The 13,109-nt window shown below is 45.8% G+C and overlaps 1 pseudogene; it reads right to left on the bottom strand.

Annotated features, from left to right (window-relative positions):
* Window positions 1-4,082: 4,082 nt before the first annotated feature.
* On the bottom strand, window positions 4,083-6,363 carry LOC117064234 (annotated as a pseudogene).
* Between the last annotated feature and the right edge of the window lie 6,746 nt (window positions 6,364-13,109).

The raw sequence follows: 13,109 nt of genomic DNA, 5'->3' as shown, positions 1-13,109 counted from the left end.
TGCCCGGGGCTGTCTAGCAGCTGCCTCTGCTATGCTGGCTGCGGGCAAGACTCCACACTCCTGTGTCTGAGCCTCTGGAGTGGTAACAGAAACTCAGGGTGGACTGGTCATGCAGGAAAGGGGGATTGTGGTCTCCTGCGAGCCCCCTGGACTGAGCCTTTCTTAGGCAAACTGTGCAGATGTTGGTTGAGCCTCTGGATTGATGACATCTCTTGAGGGACTCCACAAGGCTTTCAAGGGAAGTGGAGGGGTGATGTGTGAGCAGGGTTCTCCAAAGTGGGGTGCATACATCCCAGACGGCTCAAGGAAAGAAAAATAATAGTGCATCTACTTAGATGAACGTGTTGCTTCCAACATGAAAGAAAAAGCTCTGTGCTGCTGGTAATTTTGAATGTTGAGGGACTCACGTGCCTTAGACGGCTGTGTGGGAGGAGTACTTTGTGGGAGGAAGAGCGGGGATTTCATCAAATTGCAACTTACATAGTGCCCACCAAAGGGAATTTAGATATTCTATTATCTATTTTTAAGTCAACTAAGGCTCCCAAAAAGGATAAGTGGCTTTAAAACAATGTTGAAAAGAAATCTTGGACTGAAGATAACACTAATATGGAAATCACACTGCACAGCCCCCACATGGCAGAGCTGACCCTCCCTCCTCTGCCCCCAGCTACATTATGAAATGAAAACAGCAGCACTTTCCTCAGACCTTGCAGAGTTGGCTGCAATTGCAATCATCCAGAAGACTATTTGAAATACGACTTTACATCCATAATCATTCTAGTTGGATGTCGTCTAAAATTGCGTATTGTGCCAAGAGAGGGTAATAAGACATTTAAAATATTGTTAATTTCACCTTTATCTCATCCTTTTTACTCTTCTTTTTTGGATGTTAAAAAATAATAGTATGATAGTGCAGGGACTTCTGATCCAGCCCAGTGGATCTCAGGCCCACCCCCAGAGTTTCTGATCCATTGAGCCTGGAATGGAACAGAGAATTTGCCTTTCTTTTTTTTTTTTTCTTTTTTTCCAGTTAACCATTATTTCCTTCATTTTGTTTTCATTATAGCATGTTTGCTTATTTTACAGCAAGCAGAAAATAAGCTGGGTCTTGTTTTGATCCAAATATTGATGTTTGAAAAGCTGTACACAATATTTCCTAAAAATAACACATAACATTACCTTTTTGGAAGTTTCTATAAGAAAAAAAATATGATGTTTAACCTCACAATTTTCCTCTTTGCCACAACTTCAAACTACTGGTACAGTTTTAAATAGACTTTTTGTTGTTTAACCATACATCCAGGAAAATCTCAAAATATTATAGAAACGTGCATATAAATGATGCATAGCAGAACTTGGACATTAACTGCAAATGGTAAATAAATGAAAGTTAGAAACACTATCAAATATACAAAGGTTCTAGAATCAATCCTTTATAAACACATTCCACAAACAATATTTAAAAGCCACGTTTTTGTTCTTTACAGGCAAAGCCTAGATTACTAAAACCAAAATTGAAAAAAGTAATCCTTTAAAAGGAATTGTTTCCCTAAGATAATTCATACTTAAATATGTAAGCAAGCATGTCAGATTTTAAAAGATGCTTTTTATTCTGAAACGAGATTGGACATGTCAAGTCACTTTTGCCCCCAAAACAATCTTTCAGAGAAACACTTTAAATTGTAAATGATATATTTGAATGAAGGGTATAATAAATGAAGGGTATTACTCCATTTTTAGTAAGGCACTACATCGATAACCAAAAACTCAGAGATGTGACTTGCTGAAAGTTGACTAATTCTTTTTCCAAAATTACTTTGAACTTCATGGCACCACAGAATCACCTAGAATGAAGTGCTGTCTTTCATCTTAGCTCACATTAAATAAACTGAGGCATGAAGAGCAAACCTCCCTCATAAAGAGGTAGGCAAATATGTATACAAACGCACACGCCACATACTGCAAGCATCAAAATTTAGTACTTTTATATTTTATTTTTTTGAGATGAAGTCTCACTGTGTCACCCAGGCTGAAGTACAATGGTGCGATCTCAGCTCACTGCAACCTCCGCCTTCCGAGTTCAAGAGATTCTCTTGCCTCAGCCTCCTGAGTAGCTGGTATTACAGGCACGTGCCACCATGTCCGGCTAATTTTAGTATTTTTAGTAGAGACGAGGTTTCACCATGTTGGCCAGGCTGGTCTCGAACTCCTGACCTCAGGTGATCCGCCTGCCCCGGCCTCCCAAAGTGCTGGGATTACAGCTGTGAGCCACCGTACTCGGCCTAAAATTCAGTACTTTTACATATGCACGTGCAAAATCTACTTTGAAACAATTTACTTGCTTCTAACAGCAGTATGAAAACAAAGCAATACCATGGTCAACAATGCTCCTTAAATCTTAGAATAATTGCATAGGAACATTCTTTTCCCCTTAAAATGATTTCTGCCATCACTGACCTGCTCAAATTTTAAGGTAAGTTTTTCTCATGTTTTCTATGTCCAAATCTTCATAGAAACCAAAAGAACCAGTGAAGACTCCACGTTTCAGTCAAAACTCAATCTCCCTGAAAATATTGCATAATCCGGTTGGCATCATTCCCTAAAACAGTGGGGTCAACAAAAGACCTATTCCTCATTGCATGATAAACAAATGATTATCACAGGCCTAGACATCTTGTCAAGACATCCAGGCCCAGCCTGAACCTAAATGTGTCTGAGCACTAGTACTTTACTGTGGCTACAACTTCACTTTTGTATCATTCTATCTTATTAGCAAGTTACATTTCTAAGTTAACAGTTCTACCAAATATGAATATGAAAGTTTATTTTTAATAAGACAATGTGAGGCCGGGCACGGTGGCTCACACCTGTAATCCCAACACTTTGGAAAGCCAAAGTGGGTGATTTGCTTGAGCCCAGGATTTTGAGACCAGCCTGGGCAACATGGTGAGACCCCATCTCTACAAAAAATTTAAAAATGAGCCAAGAATGGTGGCGTGCACCTAAAGTCAAACTACTTGAGATGTTGTGGTGGGAGAATCACTTGAGCCCAAGAATTAGAGGTTGCAGTGAGCTTTGATTGCATCACTGCACTCCAGCCTGGGTGACAAAGCAAGACAGCCTGTCTTTAAAAAAAAAAAGAAAGAAAGAAAATGTTGTAAATTATGGTCAACCAACATCTTTTTGCCACAAATTTCAAACACGAAGAAAAGAATCTTTTAAAAATATACAGAGACACCACAAACTGGTGGTTACCTATAACCTTAAACAAACTGGACTCTTTTTTTTTTTTTTGAGACGGAGTCTCGCTCTGTCGCCCAGGCTGGAGTGCAGTGGCGAGATCTCGCCTCACTATAAGCTCCGCCTCCCGGGTTCAGGCCATTCTCCTGCCTCAGCCTCCCGAGTAGCTGGGACTACAGTCGCCCACCACCGTGCCCGGCTAATTTTTTGTATTTTCGGTAGAGACGGGGGTTTCACCGTGTTAGCCAGGATGGTCTTGATCTCCTGACCTCGTGATCCACCTGCCTCGGCCTCCCAAAGTGCTGGGATTACAGGCGTGAGCCACCGAGCCCGGCCTGGACTCTTTTTTTTTGTTTTTTTTTTGAGACGGAGTCTCGCTCTGTCGCCCAGCCTGGAGTGCAGTGCCTCGATCTTGGCTCACTCCTAGCTCTGCCTCCCGGGTTCACGCCATTCTCCTCCTCAGCCTTCCGAGTAGCTGGGACTACAGGCGCCCACCACTACGCCCGGCTAGTTTTTGTACTTTGTTTAGTAGAGACGGGGTTACAAACTGGACTCTTAAAAGTGACTTCTCCACAGCATATCATTTGAATTATTACCATTGCCTGGTACAGTGTTTTTAAAGCATCGTTAAAATATTGTGTTCCTGATTTTTTTTTTTTTTCTTTGAGACAGAGTCTAATTTTGTCACCCAGGCTGGAGTGCAGTGGTGTGATCTTGGCTCAATGTAGCCTCGATCTCCTGGGCTCAAGCAATACTCCTGCTTCAGCCCTGCAGGTAGCTGGTACCACAGGCGCACACCACCATGCCCAGCAAATATTTTAATTTTTGGTAGAGATAGGGGTTTCACCATGTTGCCTAAGCTGGTCTCGAACTCCCGGGCTCAAGAGAATTGCCTGCCTCAGCCTCCCAAAGTGCTAGGATTATAGGGGTGAGCCACTATGCCTGGCCAATTCCTGATAATTTAAGTAAACCAAACTATAAATAAACGATATGTGCCTAAAAACAATCTTAGTTTATACTATCAGTGGCCGTTGGATTTAGGAGCAGTCCAATACCTTGATTTAGATTTTGAACTAGAACTAGACTGTGATCTTGACTGACATTTGGATCTAAATAGTTCTTTTTTCTTTGATTCCTTTTCATATCTTGAGCCAGACTTATTTAATATGTTTGGAATCTGATTTATTTATTCATTTTTACTTACTTTTTGGGACAGGGTCTTGCTTTGTCACCCAGGCTGGAGTGTAGTGGCACAATCAAGGCTCCCTGCAGCCTCCACCTCCCAGGCTGAACCAATCCTCCCACTTCAGCCTCCTAAGTAGCTGGGACTACAGGCATGCACTGCCATGCCTGGCTAATTTTTTTTTTTTGTAGAGACGGTGTTTTGCCACGTTGCCCAGGCTGATCTCAAACTCCTGAGCTCAAGTGATCCTCCAGCCTCAGCCCCCCAAACTCCTGGGATTAAAGGTGTGCATCACTGCACCCAGCCTGGAATCTGTTTTAGAGGTGCCTCTAGTTTTGGTGTGGGATGCAGACCTAGAACGTGATTTAGGCTTCATCCAAAAAATATGGATTTTGGTGTTTGAATCCACCATTGTCGGAATGGCTTCTGCTACTCCGTGGTTTTCCAGTTGGTTGATTTCTAGGACTGTAAGATCTTCTATAATTGTAATCAAAAGACTGACTTCTGGATCTCCTTTAATAACTTTGGCTTCTAGAATCTCTGTATCTATCATAACCATCATGGCATGAAGAACTGTACACATTCCTCTGTTCCTTGGCTTTCATCTGCTTTGGTGTCTTCTGATTCCCCTGTGTCAACTGTATTTCAACCTGATGTCCACATATCTATTTCCTGTCCAAATTATGCAAAGCATCTTCAGCATCACGAACATCCTCAAATTGAACATAAGCAAATCCTCCTGGACGGCGGGTGTGGAAATCAAGTGGAACATAAACATCTCCTGTAGGACCATCATGACCCAATTTATCCTGTCCATCTGCAGACCTGGTGTCATTGGCCACGTTCCTGATGGACAGAGACATGTTTTGGAGGATTGTGCAGGTAGTGGGACATGATGGTGGCGTGATTCCAGGCCGGAGGCCCTAACAGACCAGGCAAACTGTCCATAGCTCTGCTGTTAGAAATTTGTATTGCTAACACGTTCCTAGGTGACGATGATGCTGATGGTCTGGGTACCACTGGTCTATAGAAATGACCACAGCCTGAATGAAGACAAGCTGAAGGCAGTGAGGCCACCTCTGCCCTTGTCAACCTTGCTCACAGGTGTAGACAAGACTGTCACCTGAAGACTGATGATCTCCCCCAACAGCCTGCCACATGCCTGAAATTCACCCTCAGCGCCGGACTCCTTTGGACTCCTTAGCCTTAAAGTTGGCTTTGCAACTGCCTCTAGAAACTAGAAGCAGTGTTAGCGAGAGGCGAGCAGGGATGCAGAGGGCAGGGATGCAGAGGAGGAGGGTTTGTGATCCCACCTACCAGCCTCACTGCTGAGGGCACAGGCTTGGAAGCCTCAGGCTCTGATGTCAGAGATAGCTGAGCTGGTTTCCCTGTGCAGCCGCTAGCTAGCTTTTGATCTCAAGTCTCAAGAAAAAAGACATTATTTCTAATTCTCTTCCTGCCTTCTAAGACGGGTGGGTCTTGGTAGCTGCAGGCTCTTGTCTGCCGGACTCAGTGTGGGTCGTGGGCGTGTAAGCATGGAGGGGCTGGTAGCGGGAGCTGGGGAGTGGGAGGCTGCTGTGGAAAGGAAGAAGGAGGAAGCTGTGGCCAGTGAGAAAGCACTGACGAGACCTAAGAGAAGGAAGCTGTGAGCTATTGGGGGTGCAGCCCACCCTGTTCCTCTGGCCCTGCATGTTGCCATCATCTTCTATGGGGCAGGTCCCGGGAGGCTGAGTCCATATCCTGGTGGGTGTGAGGAAGGCCTGGTGCAGGACACGTGCCTGGTAGGGCAAAGTTGCCAAGTAGATATCAGGACCTTCTCTGTCCCCCTCTGCCCCAGGACTCCTTTCACCTCACACATCCATTTTTCTTTATTTTTTTGAGATGGAGTCTCGCTCTGTTGCTTAGGCTGGAGTGCAGTGGTGCGATCTCGGTTCACTGTAACCTCCAACTTCTGGGTTCACATGATTCTTCGGCCTCAGTCTCCTGAGTAGCTTGGATTATGGGAGTGAGCCACCATGCCTGGCTAATGTTTGTATTTTTTAGTAGAGATGAGGTTTCACCATGTTGGCCAGGCTAGTCTCAAACTCCTGACCTCAAGTGATCCACCTGCCTTGGCCTCCCAAAATGCTGGGATTACAGGCGTGAACCACCATACTTGGCTTCTTTATTTTTTAAATATGCATTTTTATAAAGGATTCCTGAAAACCAGAAGCAGTGACACACCAAGGGATGTGACTTTAATGGCAGGATTTCCTGGACAGCACAGGCCGGGAGAGAGTCAGTGTCCTTCAGATTGGGCCAAGTCATATCCATGCATCCAGGCTGCTCGCTTCTGCAGAAAGGTCTGCTGTGATACCAGGTTTCTGGACCTGCCCATGTTGGCACTGGAATTCCAGCCTCCAGCACGCAGCCTGCAGGGAGAAGGGAGCAAGCTCTATGCAGCTCCACAAAGTTCCAGTGTAGCCTGTCTGTGCCTGGTGCTACTGGCTGGGGCTGACATGGGGGAGCCTCTGAGCTCCCTCCTTTTTCAGCATGGCTCATGCACCCATTTGCCTTTGGGGTAATTCTGGAGCCTCCTTTACCTGCATGAGTTAGTGCCTATAAAAGGCCAGTGAGAACTGTGTGGAGACAACAGGCCTCAGAGGGTCCAATCCTCACCCCATCCCTGGCCACCTGGGTGACCTTGAGCAAGTTCCTCAATGGTACAGGCCCCAGTCCCTTGCTCTGTAAAATAGGGTGATGAGGGTGCTGACGGCAGATGGCCAATGAGGATGAAGTGAATGTGTATGAAGAGAAAGGCCCAGTGGATGCTCCCTTGCGTCCTTACTATAGGCTCATCCAATCGGACTAAATTCTAAAAAATCCTGTGGGTTATGTCACTGAGCTAAGCTCAGGGAATCTTATGGTGGGATTTCTGGGGTACCTGAAGGTTAATTCATTCATTTATCCATGCGACAAATGTATACGGAGTGCTGACTGCATGTCAGACAATAAGCTAGTAAATAGCTAAGAACAAAAGCTTCTCTGGGAGGGCTATTCACGCAGTAGGGCCTTGAGGCTCTAGCAGACCTCCCTGGAGACTAAGCTGCTGGGCAGGTGAGAATGGGGCAGGCAGTGGGCATTGCCAATGGGTGGAAGCCCTTTTCCATTCTAGGCAAAGTGGCAGACCACAGAGAAACTGCCAGGCTGAAGGGTCCACCGTGAGACCTTGGGGAGTCTGAGGCTGCGGGAGTAGCCAGCTGCCTTTTTGAGCCATGAGTGCTCGGCCAGCTCTTCATCCGGGCGGGAGAATGGGAGGAGGCTGGGCTCTGCAGGAGCTACTCTCTGCACGTCTGCCCTCCCGGAGTCGTCCCAGTGCACGGCAAGCTTTGGAGGCCAGGGCTTTGGAGTCAGACCTGGATGCAGAACCTCCTCCTCTACTCTGCCTTGGGAAAGTCACTTTAACTTCTGAGCCTTAGTTTCTCCATGTGTAAAATGGTGATGATAATTGCCTCTTCTTATTTATTCTGCCCAGCAGAACCAAATGAGATAGTAAGAGCAAGTGCTTTCAAGATGATAGCACCTTATGCCCAGTGTCTACCATGTGGCAGTCTATAGCAACAACCTCCTCCTCGAATGGTTTTTATATTTTAAAACAGAAACAAAATCTCTCACATGTAACAGAAACATGGAACAAGGACCTTTCAGCCTCTTTATGGCGAGGCAAGGATCTTACCAGACAGATGGGGGAGTTGGAGGAAAGGACCGAATATTGGAGAGCTGAGCTGCAGCGTGTAGGAACATCTGGCTTACCCTTAGGTGGACAGTGGGTCTGAATGGCTCCAGTGGGTGCCCCAAATGCAGTGGCTGCACAGATGGTTCAGTGGGCAGCTCCTGCCTTGTAGATGGGTTCAAGCTACAGCTTCAAGACAGCAGTGGCCACATTGCAGATGGTGGTGACCTGTCTGCACTCTCCGCCTCCTGCTTAGGGTGCTCAGTGGCTTCCTGTTCACTCAGTTTTCTTACCCAATCTTTTCAATAGAACTTTTACCCACAAAGCACAGCCAATGACCAAGGACACCTTAGAGCAAGGACTAGTAAACCACAGCCTTTGCACCAATGCGCCCCACTGCCTGTTTGTGTACAGCCTATGAACTAAGAATGATTTTTCTGTTTTTAAATGGTTGAAAAAAACTCAGTAGAAGAATATTTTGTGATATGTGGAAATCATATGACACTCAGACGTCAGTGTCCATAAATAATGTTTTGTTCACTTGTATAGCTTATGGCTGCTTTTGTGCTACAAAGGCAGGTTGCATACTTGCGACAGACTGTATGGCCTGCAAAACCTAAAATATTATCTGGTCCTTTGCAGAAAAGGTTGGCTGATCCCTGAGTTAAAGATACCTTCCTTCTAGGAGGAGTTGCAATTTAATTCACATTCATCCCTTAAGCAAAACAGATGAAGCTCGAATGGTGGAACTTCAGGCGTGTTATCTATGACAGGTTGACCTTTCTAAGGGGAAGTATGAGGAATATTAGAGCCAAGTAACAGAGGCAGCAGGATGTAAAATAGAAATTTTACTAAGCAATAGGAATCCTGGTTTCTAATTCCACCTTCAACTAATGAATAATTATGTGATTTTGAGCAAAAAGGCTTTTCATGTCCCAGCCACTTTCCTTACCCAGGATCTCCTCTCCTGCCCTTAAAAAGGAAGACAATAGCTGTGAAATGCTTTGAGACCTAAAAAAAGTCATTCAAATCAAAGATTAGGAGGAAAAAAAAGATTAGGGAATTCTAGAACATTCTGATAAGGTGATATCTGATATTTCTTCCCTTTTTTGATATCCGAAATATCTGATATTTCTTCCTGTCTTTTTTTTTTTTTTTTAATTTTTTGAGATAGGGTCTTGCTTTGTCACCCAGGCTGGAGTGCAGTGTCATGAACATGGCTTACTCCAGCCTTTACCTCCCAGGCTCAAGCAATCCTCTTGCTTCAGCCCTCCAAGTAGCTGAGACTATGGGCATGTGCCACCATGTCTGGCTAATTTTTGTACTTTTTGTAGAGTTGGTGTTTGCCATGTTGCCCAGGCTGGTCTCAAACACCTGGGCTCAAGCCATCCGCCCACCTCAGCCTCCCAAACTGTTGGGATCACAGGTGTGGGCCACCACGCCTGGCCTTTCTTCCTTTCAAAGAAGGGAAACAAAATGTCTATAGGTGTAGTGACCCTATGCTCCTCAAAACCCTTAGCTTGACAACAAGTCTATTATAGACCGTTGGCATTTGTGCAACTGACACGCAGTCATTCCCAAGCCACCCAGAAGGTCCCTGACCTATATATTTGTTATTTTGCCTAGGCACAAATCTGAGTTACTCAGCCACTACTAAATGAACCTAGTGGATGTAGTGGATGGCCCAGTACAGACATCCCAGGACAGCTGGCTGTTCTTTCCTGGTTATGACAGACATAGTAACTAATAAAGTGATTTAAAACATTCTTTGGAAATAAACACTCTGTATTCATGACGCTGGCCCTCTCAAATGTCTAAGGAGGTACTCCCCATGAGTGACGTGTTTTACATTAAAAGTATTTATTTGCAATCGGGACTCTAGCCTGTGTTAGCCATTTCTAGAAGCTGTCGAACATATCTTTAAATACTGTGCCCAGAAGTGGCTTCCTTTCATGGCAGTCTCAGTTTCTGGTTCCTAGAAGTTGCTGATTCAAACAGCACCCAATGACCACAAGTCATCTGAGGGGACCTGTGGCCAAGAATGGATGACAACCACATTTTATTCGGACACCAAAGCAAGCTGCAGCCTGAATTGCAACCACACCTTGCAATGGCCCCAACACATGCAACAGAAACAGAATTTGCACTTAGTGTGTTTATTTCCGTTGCTCTTAAAAATGCAAACCCACACTAAAGCCCATGCCAAAGACAGTTGGAACAAATTGCATCACCTGGATTTTGGGGTTTGTAATAGCTAGCCTATGTTAGTGTGCAAATTGGCCAGTTGTATGCTATTTTAAACCCTTCCTGCTCCCTTTCCCATTTTGTGCCAAGGGCACACAAAGCTGCCCAGAAGGAAGGAATTCAATCAGCATCAGAAGAATGCATTGAAGTCCTGTTTCCTAAACCCCAGGGGAGAGCTGAGTGGGAGGGAAGGACCCAGCTAGCTGAGGACAGAGTCCTTTTTATGTGTCTGTTTCCCCAAGCCGAATGCTGGGCCCAACTGACAAATGTTTAGTGGGAGGGAACAATGGAGGAGGGTGGCTGGATGGCAGTGAGAGGCCTGGGAAGGGCCTGGGGATGAGGAGGGGGTGGAAGCACTTCCTGAGGATCCATCCAGGCCCAGAGTTTTCAGCTGCCACCTCCAGAGCTCCGCCTGCCTGCTTGGCCAGGTCCAGTTGGCCCTGGCAGAAAGTCATCACCCTGTCCTTGCCAGCACTCTATCCCTGGCTATAAGTCTTATCTGGTCAAGCTGCTCTCTGTATCGGACTCTCCAGTCAAGTATCTGGACTGCTGGGCTGATAGTCACCTTTTTTCCATGATGTTTCTCCCTGGTCAGTCTCAGAATTAATACATTTTTCCTCTGCTAGTTCCCTCTCCTCTTCTGAAATAATATGGAGGTTCTGTCCACTCTAAACTCACCCAGGGTTTGGGCTTGGCTGGGCCGGATGCCCTGCATGCTGATACTTTCACGTGGTCAGCCCACGCCCTGGGTTATTTGCCAACCTGCCTCCCAGTTTTGCACAGTGCCATACCTCAGGTGCCCTCTCATGCCAGCTAGTCAGAATAGAGTGTCCTCCTAAGGATCCAGGGATAGGTTAGGGGTTGAAGTCCCTCACAAGGCCTCTAGGGTGTCAAGGCACAGGGCATCTCATGGAAGCACTGGTGTGGGATCAAGTCCACCCTAAAAAAAGTCCTATGCTGTATTGTACCTGCTAAGGGGCAAGGCTGGCCCCCCCAAATAATAGGTATCATAAGTAAGCCCCTAGCACAGTGCCACCTCCATGTTCTAGGTGCTCAGTAATGTAGACTAACAAATACTTAAGTGGCCAGGGCAGGCTGATTACTATGAACAACACAGAAGAGACAGGTTTTTTTTTATGAATGAAACATTTCACACCGAGGGGACTTTGTTTTACCATTGTTAATATAAACTGTGAATTTAGAGGTTTTTTTTTTTTTTTTTTTGAGATGGAGTCTTGCTCTGTCTTCCAGGCTGGAATGCAGTGGCACGATGTCGGCTCACTGCAGCCTCCGCCTCCCAGGTTCAAGCAAGTCTCCTGCCTTAGCCTCCAGAGTAGCTGGGATTACAGGTGTGCACTTCCATGACCAGCTAATTTTTGTGTTTTTTAATAAAGACAGGGTTTCACCATGTTGGCCAGGCTGGTCTTGAACATCCTGACCTCAAGTGATCTACCTGCCTTGGCTTCCCAAAGTTGGGATTACAGGCGTGAGCCACCACCCGGCCATTTTTTTTTTTTTTTTTTTTTTGAGATGGAGTCTTGCTCTGTCACCCAGGCTGCAGTGCGGCAAGATCTCACTATCTCACTCACTGCGAACTCCGCCTTCCGGTTTCAGGCGATTCTCATGCCTCAGCCTCCCTAGTAGCTGGGACTACAGGCATGCACCACCACACCTGGCTAATTTTTTTTTTTTTTGGGTATTTTTTAGTAGTGATGGGTTTCACCATGTTGGCCAGGCTGGTCTCGAACTCCTGGCCTGAAGTGATCCACCCACCTCGGCCTCCCAAAGTGCTGGGATTATAGGCGTGAGCCACCGCACCCGGCCAATTTAGAGAGCTTTAAATGCTGAAAGCATTCTGTGAAGAGGTGGGTTGGCACCTGGAGGTTGTTCAAACCAAATGGGCCCGTGTGGGCTCAGCCTCCCCAGTTGTTATTCTGGCATTGGGGCCTCCTGGTTCCCAGTTCTGGCGGCCCTGCTCAGCCCCCTTCCCCTCATCTGTAAAATCAGGTAGCTGTCCAACTTCATAGGATTGGCAGAAGAGTCAAATATAATATATGGAATTCTTTCTGGAATGAAATAAAAAGACAGAGAGGCATCTAAGTGGGAGCATCAGAAGCCCGCAGGTCTGAGGACTCAGGAGGCGGAGAAGATTCTCTCCCTGCCTTGGGCCTTGGGATCCCTGCTGTACCTTCAGGGTTTTCCTCCATCTGTGTCTTTTTTCCTGGTCAAAACAGACTGTTATTTAAGCACTGAGCTTTTTGTTCCTCTTTCATTTATGTCTCCAGAGGCAACTGCAACTATGTAGCCTATGAAGCCCCTGAAAAACCTGAGGCCACACCCAGGCACTGATTCAAATGAAAAAGCAGTATCCAAAAGCCCAAGGAAAGCCCAAGGAAAATGGTCCATTGCGAAGCTGGACAATTTCCTCTCCTGTTACATCTTCACAGCTTGTAGACTGTAGGAGCACGCTGTGTTCTTAAAGAGCTTACCTGCCTCAAACTAAAGCAAAACCTCCAGGAGCTATGTGATACATGTAATAAACATCTTGTGCATTGATTTTACTCCTGAAAATGTGTGTGGTTTAATATGAAATACAGATTTTGTTAGGAAAATGCGAATTTATTAAGATAAAACACAAGATGTCAAAGAAATTTCAGGCTTGCAGCCTAAAGCAGTGGTTCACAACCCTGGCTTTGCAGGGCTGAACACCCCGCTCCCACACAGCCCTGC

This window comes from Trachypithecus francoisi, unplaced genomic scaffold (assembly GCF_009764315.1).
Source record: "Trachypithecus francoisi isolate TF-2019V2 unplaced genomic scaffold, Tfra_2.0 Lachesis_group19, whole genome shotgun sequence".
In the NCBI taxonomy this organism is placed as follows: Eukaryota; Metazoa; Chordata; class Mammalia; order Primates; family Cercopithecidae; genus Trachypithecus; species Trachypithecus francoisi.
Note: the sequence above shows the minus strand (reverse complement) of the source record. Positions and strands in the feature narration are given on the sequence as shown.